At 43.4% G+C, this 14,290-nt stretch overlaps 1 protein-coding gene and 1 pseudogene across 4 annotated transcripts in view; both read left to right on the top strand.

Moving 5' to 3' along the window:
* Positions 1–14,290, top strand: part of LOC138249696 (ankyrin repeat domain-containing protein 50-like) — a 307,510-nt gene that overhangs the window by 104,724 nt on the left and 188,496 nt on the right. The gene's annotated exons all lie outside the window — the stretch shown is intronic.
* On the top strand, positions 3,255–7,172 carry LOC138249385 (exportin-5 pseudogene; annotated as a pseudogene).

Raw genomic sequence — 14,290 nt, 5'->3', positions numbered from 1 at the left:
AACAATTGACTAAACCACAGTTCTCGCTCTAGCCAGGGCCAGATCTATAAAATACATTTCAGCACCCTCAAGAAGCCGTCCAGAATTCAAAACTAAAATGTAATCAAATTCACAAACCTTTTAACTAAACACATTGCATCAAGCTGTGATGTCATTAGTGATAATATTGATGATGTCACATGATGCTATTAGTGATGACATGGGCAGTCCCAGTAGGTAGCCCAAGTTATGACTTGCGTTGCAATCTGTAACAGGCAAATTTCAGTGGTTTTAACGAGTGTAGCCAAAACCATAACTCCACTTCCAAATATGTTTTTATTTCCAGAGAAAATATTCTCTGTCGCCCTATCTCCTCCACAGTCCCTGCCTCCCAGCTAAAGGTTAGTTATGGTTCAGCAAACAGAAAACTGAAATGCATAATGCACACTGTAACTCACATGTCACCATGTTATGCTCTTTGAAGAGAGACTTTTTGTAAGGTCTCATCTGAGAGAGCGCATGCACTGTTGCTTTTGAGATATTTTGCTAGCTTAAAGGAGACTTTGAGCCTGCTTACCTTTGGCTGGCTTCATCATCACTTGTAATTCTGTGTTTATGTTTGGTTAGCATGTGCTGGTTTTATTTCCTCTTTGTGTGTTTGGCCCAACCATGGTGCATGGCCAAGGTACTGTTTTCGTTCCCACTGAGTGTCCTTTCATTGTTCGCACTGTGACGCTGTCCTGTATTTTTCTTTTGGGGTAAGCACTCCATAATATTGCATCTGTGAGGAAGCACTTCATAGTAGAGCATCTCTTTGCAGGACATCTGTTTCCAGCCCGCTCCCTCTCCTGCTTCACTGTGACAGTGAAAGTTTATTTTCAGACTGTGAATAGTTATTATATTTTTCTGAATTGTGTTGTTTTTGTTGTTTGACAGCCATGTTCTTCCATGTTGCTTTGCACCTTTTTTCCCATTATCCTTCCCTTTGTCCGTGTTGCCTTTGAACAGTCTGTCCCTGTGGCTTTTGACTCCTCCCACCATATCGCCATTTTTGGTTTTGCTTCAGATGTTCTATAGTTGAGAATGTTTATTTTTAAAGAGTATGTGTATGTTGCTTACAGTTTTTTGACTTCTGTTGTTTTAGTTGTATTGTCGACAAGATATTCCTTTGTGTTGACCTCATTTTCATCCATCAGACTGTCTTGCCTTTAGTCACACCTTCCTTCCTACCTTCGGTCCTTGTGCCTTACCACCCCCTGTCCCATCCGCTTTCTCGTCATCTGTGTTGCCGTTGCAACCCTGTGTCCCTGTAGCTTCTGCCCCTTTGTGCCGTGTCTCTGTCTTTGTTACTGCTTTAAACATGTTAAACCGTAATTGAAAACATTGTTTTCGGAGTGCGTGTGTCGCTTCCAATTTTTTTTACTTTTGTTGTTTTAGTTGTATTGCAGATATGATATACCATACAAAGAAAGGCTGTACCATAGCATACCACACTATACAATGACAGGCCATACCATATTATACAATTACATACCTTACCACATTAGACAAAAACAGCCTTACCACATTATACGACAGACCATATCATTCTATGCAATGACAGACCATACTATACCATACCACACCCATGGGCCACTAAAATTATGCTGCAGGATAGGACTGAATTATGCAGCATAGTTGGCTAAATTATGTTGTCAGAAAAAGCAAACGTGACACGTTTTATGATGGTATTGCTTCATTATATTGTCATTTTACCCATTTTAAACTGCAGTGACAGGGCAAACTTTGTGAATGGTCTTCCACTGAGTGGCAGGTACTGTTTTTTTTTTTCAAGTAAATTTTGATCCATTTGCGCTAGAAAGATTTTTTGGGGCGGTATCTACAAACTGAGCAGCAGATGATGAATTATATGACAAATGAGGCAAATCCATGCCAATGCGGAAACTGCTGCAGAACTGCATAATTCCAGTGGCCCTGACCATACCATACTATATGACAGGCAGTATCATGACCTACTGTATGACAGGCAGTACCATACTATAAAATGTGCAAAAGTGCGTTGCAAAAAATAGGTAAGGCCTATTCGTTTTGCCGATGCTTTTTCCCCATTTATCTCACTTACCACCTCTCCCCTTTGTTTTTTCCCCCTCTCTCTTCTCATTAGTTGCGACCCACCATTCAGGCCCAGCATCCTCTTTTTAATTTTGCACAGCCTCATGGGCATTGGAAGTGCTCATTAGGCAGGGCGTAGCTGGAGCTTTACAAGGCATACGTTGACTAACATTCTTCACTATACCCTGCCTACACCCAGAAAAGTACTACAACACCATAAAATCCCAGATGACACGCCAGAGTATGTTTTAAAGCTAGTGGTTCTCAACCTGTGCTCTAGGGACCCTTGCGGTGTGCGCGGCTGCTTAGAAAATTAACTAATATTAACATATTAATAAAGTGGCTAAATTTACATTTGAAAATGTTTAAAAGTACTGTAAATGTCAAGGAATTTGATAATAGAGGCTAAAAATGACATAAATCTCCTCAGATTGGTTCATGGGGCAGCGCAGCTGCATCAAACAGAATATAGCATTGACAAAGTGTGGCTTAAGTTTTAGAAAAGCTCCACCTTTCTTATTAAAATTATGCTTTTTATTTTACATGTTTGGAAGATAAATAAAATGTGTTCTCATTTGTATATGTGTTTGATGTAACGCTTGTTTCTGTATTTTTTGTGTATTGTTTCGCTGTTCGAATCATCTACAACTTTTAGTCCTGGTTGCAGTAAAGACTAAGTGGTGGGGGGCGGGGGGGGGGGGTCCTGATTGCAATAATTATTCAGTGGGGGTCCCCTGGTTACATTAATGATAAAGTGGGGGTGCACAGAAGTCAAAAGTTTAGGAACCACTCTTGTAAAGCAATCGAGCACGTCCACATCTAATATTGTAAATATAGAAGACGGACAGAGCCAAACTTCGAAAGTATGGTCTTAAGGGTACCCCCGGGGAACCGGCGATGCAACTCCCGTAACCATTCCCTGTATATCGGTTACAAAGATCAATCATTGTGTTGTTCGCTCCTCGGGGACTCCCGCACAGTGCCCCCGGGGTAACGCGCAGAGAATACCCGCCTCCGTGCCGCGACGGCGGCCATCTTGGACCGGGAGCTCCTTGCATCCGGGGTGAAGCCGGGTGACCCGGAAGCGGAAGGCGCCTCCGGTGTAAACATTACCGCTCCCGGTCCCCTCCATGTAGGCCGCGCACCCCGGGAAGATGTCGGCCATGGAAGTCAAGTTCATCTGCGACGTGCTGTCCGAGGCGGTGACCCTGATCCTGGAGCCGGCCACCAGCCCCGAGCGGCGCGCCGAGGCCCAGCAGTTCTGCCAGGAGTTCCTGGAGATGGGCGAGCTGCGGGTGCCGTGCAGCCTGCGCCTGACCGAGGAGACGCAGAGCACCCCGGTGCGCCTCTACGCGCTGCGGGTGCTGGAGCACCACGCCCGGGAGGGCCGGCCCGACGTCTCCGGCGGCGAGGGGCTGCTCTTCAAGCGCAGCCTGATGGGCCTGATGCTGAACGGCACCCGCCACATCCTGGAGGAGGAGGCCTGCATCAAGGAGGCGCTGGTGCGGGCGCTGCTGCGGCTCATCCAGTGCAACTGGCCGCGCCGCTGGCCGGGGCTGCTGGACGAGCTGCGGGAGCTGTGCCACAAGGGGGCCTCGCGCTGCGAGCTGGCCATGCTGACCCTGCTGCGGCTGTCCGAGGAGCGGGAGCCCGGCCTGGCGCGGGCCCTGCGGCTGCACGTCCCCGGGGTGCTGGGGCTGGTGCACGGGCTGCTGCAGGACAGCGTCCAGGGCCACCTCTTCCTCAAGACGCGCGACACGCCGCCCCTGCAGATCCAGGTGCACTGCCGCATGATCGCCGCCGCCATCGCCACCCTGGCCCGCTACGTCAAGCTGGCGCCCGCCGAGCTGCTGGCCGCCAACCACTTCCAGCTGCTGGAGCCGCTCTGGTTCCTGCTGGCCGACGGCGACCTGCGGCTGGAGGCGGCCGAGTGCCTGCTGGCCGCGCTCAAGCGAGCGGCCAAGATCCCCCACTGCAAGCCGCTGCTGGGGCTGCTGGAGGACGTGGCCGCGCAGTACGTCCTGCGGGTCCCGTCCAGGGTGGCCGCGGAAGGGCTGACGGAGAGGAGCTATTCCTTCCTGAGGAAGCAGTGCCAGCTCCTCTGCGTCTTCGGCGAGCAGCTCTGCCGTGCAATGGATGCTCACGGCGCGGAGGACATGCCCTCTACGTTTGGGAAATATCTGGACTCCTTGCTGGCGTTCACAGCGCACAGCAGCCACTACTTAAGTCACTTAACCCAGAGCACGTGGAAGAAGCTGTTTAGCCACAAGCACTTATCCCAGAACCGCCTGCTGCTGACTGTTCTCCCAAGATACCTACTAGCCACAAAAACAAACTTGATGACGGTGTGCTTCCCATCCAAAAATTGCAGCCGCAGTTGTGCATATTCTCACTTTGATTTTCTCACTGATGAAGATTTTCACGTTTTCTTGAAATCTTTTCGAAAAGAGCAACGGCAGGTGCTTCGGCTGGCATGCCGTCTTTACCCAAATACTTGTTTCAGGAAGGCCAGCGAGTTCCTTAAACACCAGCTGTTGTCTTCAGTTGATTCCGTACCCATACATTCCTTGACACTGGATGGCTTTCACTGCACCCCCACAAGCACCTACCATCAGTGGGAAGCTGTCACATTCTTCATTAACATAATCGTTGAAACCTTTTCCAAAAATCTGCAGAAACAGAACCTCTCAGTGAACGTCGGAATAGAGCTGCTTCAACGTCTCCTGAGTTTTAAAACCAAGGACCCTCTCATCTTAGCTTGTGTTCCAAAGAATATATGCACCCTGCTGCCTTTCCTTAACTTAAAAAATGAGTGGTTGCCTCAAGTTCTCAATAAATTGCTTGAAATTATTGAAGAGCTCAAGGCTCCAAAGCCACAAGCCCTGAAGAGTGGGAGAAGAGATGCCTGTTCTTGTGTTAATCGTATTTGTCGAGACCAAGCTCAGTTACTTCTACCTAACTTTGTGATACTGTTTAATCACATAAAACAATTGCTGTGCAATGAGCTGCTGCAGCTTACGCTGATGGAAAAGAGTACACTTACCGAAGCAATGGTTATACTTATCAACCACTTGAAGGATTATCATCGTCAGAAAGTTTTCTTGGAAGAGCTGATGGCCCCAGTCTCTTCTCTCTGGCTATCTAATGAGATGCAAAAGGTATTTGCAGAGCCTGATGCACTGGTCCATTATGTTTGCGCGGATCTCCGGACCACTAACACGGTTGTGGAAAGCGACATGGATTTAAATAGTTCAGAAATAATCCATTGTGTTGCTACCATTCTCGGAGTATTGAGATGGACTTGTCCTGCTGATGTGGAAACAGCTAAGACTGGAGGATTTGTTGATGAAGTTATGTCCAGCGGGAAACCACGCTACCGTAACCCATGCGCTGAGCAGATCCTGAAACTACTTGACAATGTATTGGTTCTTATAAATACTCAAAATATGCTTTATTTGCCAGAGATTATGTCCAAAATGGGTAAGAAATATGGAGAGGTCCTGGGTCTGCCAAGTGTGGCGAATTCTTCCAACCTAGACCTGCCTCAACCTTTGCTGGACATATATGACCCCCCAGAATACAAAACAGCACTGGAAAAAAATCAGGGTTTTTTCTGCACATTGTACGCTTCCTGTTTCAGTATTTTGGGATATGGTGCATCTTCCCTAAAGCGTGATTTCTACAGCATTAACAGCCTTGTTGCCCGCCTTCTTGGATCTGCCTTTATAAACCTGGAAAACATTCCAAACTATAGACTCCTTTCCATTGTGCATAACTTTATGAAGCCTCTGGTTGACTCCTGCCCTCCCGAATACTATGCGACTTTTTTGTCTCCTATTATGAGGACTTTCCTACCATTCCTTCACACAAGACTGACTCATGATTGGAATATCATTGAGCAGAAGAACTTAAGAAAAAAAAAGAAAACTTCATTTGGAAGGCCAAAGTTGCAGAAAGTTTTACGGAAGCAAGTCAAGCTTTTGACTGAAGAAACCGTGAAGTTAATCATTCAGTGCTGCGTGCCTTGTGAAGACGAGAAAATTGCCATTGTCGATGATTCTAGTGTGACTGACTGTCAGACCAATGTTCCCATAGCCACAGATACTTGTAGCATGGATGCAGAAACTCCTGTTGTCAGAATTGAAATTGATGACACTGTTTGCGTTGCTGAATCAGACGATGATGATGACTGTGTTGATGATGCACCCATCAGTGTCTTCTCTGCAGTAAATGAAGTTGCTTGCTGTGTGTCAAATGAAAAGACAGATGCCAGTGCTATTGTCATCCAATCCAATGTTGCTGAAAAATCTGCAGTCGCTTGCGCTTTGCCTAGTGTGAGTGGGGTGTCTCCAGCTGAATCCACTAGCATTGTTTGTGATGAGAATGCAGATATCGGTGTCAGGGCTTCGGAAGCTGACGAGGATGAGGGTGAGGTTGCAGTGGAGGTGCCTTCCTTGCATCCGACTTCCAGGACAAAACACACACAGCTGACAGCACTGGGGTTATGCTTGATGGAAGACGAGGACATTCGCTCTGCTATACTGGCCACATCCTTCTCCTCGCTTGTATGGAAACACCTAATCATCTACAAAGTAGTACTTCAACTTTGCTGGCCCTTGCTCAACCACGTTATTTTGGATCCTCCACACGCTGATACTGTAACATACTTTTTTACAATGGTCCTGAAAGGATTAGAAGTGCACAAAGTTGATAGATTTAAGGGCTACGCTTTTGATGAACTGGCATTCAAGATGTATAGATCTCTGCGTCCTGGTTATAGTGATTTGTATAAAGTGATGCGACAGGTCCCAAACATTAACTTGCATAACTTGGACAAGTTTGATAAGTGTATTCTTGATCCGACACTTCAAAAACCAGACCATGTACTCCTGCGTGATTTCAAAGTCTTAATAAAAGGCTATACTCTGAAGCCATTTGGTAGGCACAAACGAAATAAGGAGCAACCAAACATTCCTGTGCATCATTCCATGAAGTTAAAGAAACGCCTACTTGCCTACGCCAAGTCAAAGGATGGTAAACCACCTTTAAGTAAACAAAAGTATCTTCGGCCTCTGCCATGAAGAGGAGGAATTTTAAGTAGACCTTGAATATGCTGTTTACTCCCTCAGACGTTTGCAAATAAACCCAGTGGATCTATATTTAAGTTTTTGAATAGTAATTATTTTCTAAATTCCCTTTTCCACATATGGATATTACAATAAAACATGATGAATGTATATTTTATTCCATATGTTGAACTCAGCTGTTCTTTGCATTCTAGTTGTTGTTGTTAATCTGTGGAAGTAACGTAAGCTGTGTTTAGACTGAGGTAAAAGGCTCCCATGGTGCAGTTATTTTGGATTAACGTTCAATAAACAAGTTAATAGTTATGTTGCAGCATTCTTTTGAATTTCATCCGATCTTTTGATGAACGCAGACCGATTTGGATCCCTTCATCTTCTGAGAGAGAGAGCAGACGTGTGAACCAGGGTCTTACATTTAATAAAAAAGATGCATTGTGATAGTATGCAGGGGTCGACTCAGAATAAAATTGCCTCATCCGTTGGATTATAGGTTTCCTATGTAGTGCCACTCATTGCTATGTCGAGCATACCAGACAGCGCAAGCAGTCTGGTTACAAAATATATATGGTCAGGTTACCAATAGTTTACACTGGGCTAAATGCTCCCCACCCCCCAAAAAACAATTGCTTACCATAGGCTGGGTTTATTGTCACTCATTTCCTTGCTTCCTATTCAGTAGCTTGCCTTGTCCATTTTGTGTTTGTATCTTCAATGGAGCATATCCTCGTTGTGTCCTTCCACGTGTCACTTTTAGGGAACTAGTTTTTTCTTTTTGTTTAAGTACTCCCGGAGAGTGCATGTGTTTTCCAGCTGTGTTCCTCCTGTGCTTCTCTCCCAGCACTCTGTGTTGCTCTCACTCATTCGTGCTTCTGTCCACCTATGCTCCATTTTGTTCTCTTACCTTTGTGCTTCTCCCTTTGCCGCTGTGTTTTTTCCCTCATGTGTTTCTCCCCCGTCACCCTTTCTTCCTCATGTTTCACCTCCCCAGAGGGGTAGCAGGCCTGCTTCCCTGCTGTCCTTCTCTCCCCAGGCCACTCATTCCTGTTTTTTTTTTTTGTCTTTTAATTTGATCATGTTTGAAGGGTCAGGCAGCAAGTTGTTGCCAAGCCTTCCGCTTTATAATTAAAAGCGCTTAAATGCTGCTAGCCTCACACACGTGTACCTCGATGTATACGCACCCTACAAAATGAAGCGTCAATTTTTTTAAAAAAAGCTTTTTTGTTCAAATTCTAGAGTATCACATTTTTGGCAATGCTGTGCATCATAAAAAGAAAAAAAACATTGTCAAAGCCAATAATTCTTAAAGGCGAGGCCTATTGGCTTTGCTAATAGTTGTTTTGTATGCTTTGAATTTTGTGCGTTACTTGGTTCTTGTTTAGTGCTGTTGGCATAAGTGTTCTGCTACCTGCATGGCTATTATCAGTGATGTTAATGCGTCAACCTTGTCGTTTTTGGTTACTGCGTTAAGTGTTGAGCATAAGGTGATTTCTGTGTTGTAGGTTTGAGTTTCTGACTGTTGGAAACTGACACATTCAGTCAGTATGGATGGTATGTAAGTAGCCAGTGACAGTGTAATATTAGTGCATCTGAGGTACTTAGGTGTGTTCTTTCTGGCAGGTGCAGACTGATGGAAATGCACCATTGTGCAAGTTTGGTGTTGTGGTTAGAATTAGTGTAAATTTTACAGACGTGTACTAAAAGCAGAGCTTCACAATTCATTCTGAAACGGGCACAGTTATTTTGTGTTTTTACACAGAATTTTCAGAAGAGGTGATGTAATTTGTCTGCCAATCATTGCCACCTGATGGGAGGCATTGAGCAAAAGAAGGTATTGGGGTGGCTAAAATGACAAGAGCTTGTCAGAGGCAGACACAGGAACTTGAGCTCACCAGCAGTCTTAAACCCGGAGCAGCTCCACTGTAGCAGAGGTGACTTCCACCCTTCCACACTCCAGGTTTTGGGGTTGCCGGTGTGAGCTGGGGAAAAAATACTTTACCATCACATGTCCCTTGGAGTCGGGAAACGTGTTCTGCCTTAACATTTTTCATGTTCCTGTGCATGCATGGGTGTAAAAATGAGGTCAGAAGGAAGATGCTGTGCCCTCACATGTCCTTCTACTGCAGTGATGTTCTGGTGCGGTCAGATAGACGGTGTTGGGACTGGTATGTCCCCTGCTTTGGTGTACAGTCCGGTTCCCCTGCCCTGAGTGACTGATTGCATAGATCTAGTGTCCTGTTTTTTAAAAAATTTTTTGGCCCTGGTGTCATGCTAATCTAGTGTGCATGCAGATGCTGTGGCGTTTCCCTTGCCATGAGTAAGCTCCTGATGCCTGTCATGTGACTGGACAGGTACACTGTGGGTGCTCTTTTTGACAGAGAGTGGGCTACTGCTCCTGTCATGTCCATGACGCATCGAGCGGTTGAGGCAGTGGTCTGTGTTTTGTGAATCCCAATACTTGCGACCATGCCTTTTTATCTTTGTCACTTGAATGGAGGCTTACTGGCCCATTCTTATAAGGTTCCACTCGTACACACTCACCCAAATCCTAACAATAACATTCTAAATGTATGATGTGGGTGTGTATGTTACCCATGTGGTACAGGCCTGGTGTGTGTGAGTGAGCCAGAGTAATAGAGGCCTGTTGGACACATTTTAGACACCGGGTGGAATGTCCTTTTGAACAAGATTGAGATGAAAAATATTTCTGACATTCCTGATGATGGAAGGAGGGGACGTGGACACTGAAGTGATGAAAGTGGAGTCAAGGCCCCTTTAGAAATTCAATTGCACCTCTTCCCTTTTTTAGCAAGGAGCTGCTGATTATTATCCCTGTACACACATTTAGTGGATGTTTGGGGTAAAGAGCGGGACTGCAGACTGTGTTGTGCAAAGTGGAAGGGACCCCATGTTGTAAATAACGTTCCTATTCTCCTTTTATGTTGGATTATTATTTATTATGCATAAAAACAGCCCAACAGCATTCAGCTCCGGTTCCTCCCAACTAACGGACTCTCTCTACTCCGCCATTCTGAATCGAATGAGTGCGTGCACGCATTCCAATTCCCCGCGTGCACCATACTACATAAACATAACACATCCCCCCTTCATAGAACAACCAATACATTGCCTACTAGTAATATAACCATTACAATAAGCATTTTCCTACAAACATCTAAAGAACAATAATTCTAACATATTGTATACATCAAATATTGTGAAAACAAAATTACATATGAGTAGTACAATGCAATGTAGTGTGCAATCTACACATTACATTCATAATCCTTTAACTTTTTAGATCTAAATATCTTTCAACCATATTTACTGACAGTGTGAGTCCTCAACCCTCCATCATTATTACTAGAAGGTTGAACACCAACACCAGTTCTTTGTTTTTGCCATGTAGACTCCCCGACACTGTTCCTTTGCAGAAACATGATACCTTGCGTGTCACTCTCCTTATCCAACCTCTCTATCTCTTGCGCCTTACTACCAATCATTTCATTCCTCAACCATGTATTTTCCTGCACCGTATCTATTTTCCACCTTTTATATGGTGCAACCCTACTCACATGTCACACTCTTCCATCACTCAGTAGAACAGAATTGCACAAGATTTTGTTCTACCATTAGCGGTGGATAGAATCTTCCCTCTCTACTTTTAAAACCAGGAATCTTCACTCTAACTAAGTCTCCCACGCGAACAACTACCTGTTTGTATTTGTGTGTTGCATCATACATTTTCTTTGTATGCTTCTGTTTGTTACTTATATTTTTCTTGATTAAATCTGGAGGCCAATCACTTCTTCTCGAGTTAATCTTCCAACCTATATTATCCTTTCCTAACGGAATTCTACCTCTCATTATTTCAAAAGGACTGCGACCTGTAATTCTGTATGACCAAACTGTTTTCCATACCTCTTTTTTCCATGGTAAATTTGCGCTGTTAGCTAACTGTATGGCATTTTTTAGCACCCTGTTAAAGCGTTCTACCACACCATTCCCAGCTGGGTGATAAACTGATGTGGTACTGTGTCTCACCCCATTCCTTTTCAAAAACATTTTCAAATCTTCAGGCATATAAATTGGGGTCCATTATCAGTCAGTATAACCTTAGGTAACCCTTCTCCCACAAATATTTTATCTAAAAATTTCACAAGAGTTGATTCTTGTAGTGATTTTCATCTCTGGCCATTTTGAAAAATGGTCCATTAATACCACAATATATTTGGCAATTCCGTTCTCATAAATCGGACCCGTGATATCGGATCCTACTCTGTCCCAAGGCATATCAGGACATATTAACGGACACAGAGGTGGTTTAAAAGTTAATAAGTTCTTTTCTGATTCGTTACACAACACACAATCTCTCACTTTCCTTTCAATGGCTAGATCAATCTCCGGCCACCAATATAATTCTTTCACTCTATTTTTCATTTTGGAAATTCCCAAATGCCCTTCATGACAAATGTCTAACAATTTAATTTTAAGAGCTTCTGGAGGAACTAATTTGCCCCCACACAGTACCATATTATTCTCTAAGGATAGTTCATGTTTCAGTTCCCAAAATATATGTAAGTTCCCTTCCAATTCATTCTTACTAGGCCAACCTTCCACAATCAAAGAATGTACTTTCGATAAAACGTGGTCCTTCTTCATAGCTATTGACCATTCTTCTGAAATTCCTTGTACACCTTCCATTATTTCTGCCACACCCTCACCTTCAGTCTCAACTAAAGTAGAGCCCTGTGTCTTTAGTGGTAATCTGCTTAAAAAATCTGCAATACTGTTTTTCACCCAGGAACATACTGTATTTCATATTTATAGTCCACAAGTTTTATAGATAAACGTGCTATTCGTGGTGAAGCTTTGAACAAACCACTCACAGTGAGAATTTTCGTTAGTGGTTTATGATCACTGCGCAAAATTACTTTCATACCCCAAATGAACTGTCTGTAATGCTCCAAGCCCCAAACACACGCAAACGTTTCCCGTTCAATAACAGAATACCTTTCTTCAGGTTCGGTTAGTGAACGAGAGGCAAAAGCTATTACACACTCCTTTCCATATGAGTCTACTTGTGTGAGGACAGCTCCTATACCTTTCTTGCTTGCATCAGTCGTTACAATGCATTGCAAATTGGGATCAAACCCCTGAAGGGCTGGTGCTCTAATAACATCATTTTCAATCATTTGAAAAGCTTCTTGACACTCTTCCGTCCACTCAAATACCACTTTGCTTTTTAATAATTGCCTGATGGGATATGTTTTACTGGCAACATTTTGTACATACTTAGCATAAAATTCTGCTAAACCTAAAAATGCTCTTACATCATCCTTATTGGTGCCCCACTAATGGCTTCCACCAAATCTGCTTTAGGTTCAATTCCCTTTACACTTATCTCATGACCCAAATACGTAACTTTATTTCTTGCAGTTTTGCATTTGGAATATTCAGCAGTGAGACCTTTCTCATTGACGACCTCCAAAACCTTTTCCACCTTTTCATCATGTTCCATTTTTTTAACTACCCACAACAAGTATATCGTCTTGAAAAAACATGACATTTTGTATATCTTTAAATAAATTAAACATCAACCTTTAAAACATGGCCGCAGCAGACGCCAATCCAAACAGTACCCTTACAAATTGGTAGCAGCCAAATGGAGTAATAAATGCAGTGAGCCTGCGACTATCTGGATGTAACAACATTTGATGGTAAGCTAAGGTTAGGTCAATCGTGGTGAACCAATTCATACCTTTTGTGAGTGCCATCATCTCGTTAATCTTTGGTAATGGAAATTGGTCCACCAGTATATTCTTATTTAAATCTCTCAAATCTACACACAGTCTCAATTTACCATTGGCCTTTCTCACGACAACCAAGGGAGGCACCCAATCAGACGCCTTCATCTGTTCAATAATAGCTGCATGCAGTAATTTATCTAATTCCTTGCTTACTTCAGTTCTGATTCCCATAGGAATATTTCTAGCTTTATGTGCAACTGGTACAGCATCATCTTATAATACAATTCTATGTTGAAAATCAGTCAACCTTCCTATTTCACCTGAAAACACCGTAGAATACTTTAGTTTGATCTTTTCTTCGTCCAAGCTTCTTTCCTGTACCACAGAAATGTACCACAGAAACAGGCTCAGAACTATTAGGATTCAGAATAATTCTAAGCTTACCTTGGTCCCACCACCCTAAAACTGATGGTCCCAACTTTGAAATATATAGTTTACACTCTGCTTCGCTGGTTTTGAATACACAACACACTTTTTTATACCCTAATATGTCTATAGGTTCACCAGTAAAACTTTTTGGGGAAATGTCTGGAGGCTCCAACTTGTCGCCCAATTTTGGTTCAAATTTATCAAGCCACACTGTTTGGTTGGTGATAGTATAGGGTGCGCCGGAATCTGCAATAACAGTAGCTATGATTCCTTCTATCAACAGGTCACACCTAGGTTTTCTCCTTGGAGCATGAGAATGTTCCAACTGCAATTGTTCTCTAATGTTGAACACACACACATTCAAGTCATCCTCCTCTGACACTCGAGAGTCAGAATCTGAATCCTCTAGTACTCTTATAGACTTTTCTTTTTTGTTTGCAAACCTTCCCAAAATGGCCCATTATTCCATATCCTGAGCATTTTTGATTCCGTGCAGGACACTTCTTGTCATTCGCATAATGGCCTGAATGACAACATCTATAACATTTCACAGTGGATTTGTATATCTCCTTTTTCTTTAACTGTTGAGGGCCGTACTTATCTTGTAGAGACTTATGGTCTTGTAAACTTGTTATATTATTTTTTCCTCTTTTAATTTTGTTAATTTGTTCTTTGTCTTCGGACTCCTTTCTGTCATTAAGTAGTACTGCCTTCGCACACCTGCCAGTAAGTTCTTATTTTTTCACTACCTCCACAACCTCTGATAATGATGCTTCCCACTTGGCCCAAAGGCAATCTTGTGTAGAAGAGTTTGCAGCGTGCATTACAATTTGGTCTCCCGTCATTTCGTGATTTAAATTTCCAAAACGACAAGTCAGTGCTAAATTCTTTAATGGAGCCACGTAATCTTCAATTGATTCCTCCTTCAATTGTTTCCTA

This window comes from Pleurodeles waltl, chromosome 8 (genome assembly GCF_031143425.1).
Source record: "Pleurodeles waltl isolate 20211129_DDA chromosome 8, aPleWal1.hap1.20221129, whole genome shotgun sequence".
Classification (NCBI taxonomy): Eukaryota; Metazoa; Chordata; class Amphibia; order Caudata; family Salamandridae; genus Pleurodeles; species Pleurodeles waltl.
The sequence above is the reverse complement of the archived record's forward strand: the minus strand, read 5'-3'. Positions and strand labels throughout refer to the sequence as shown.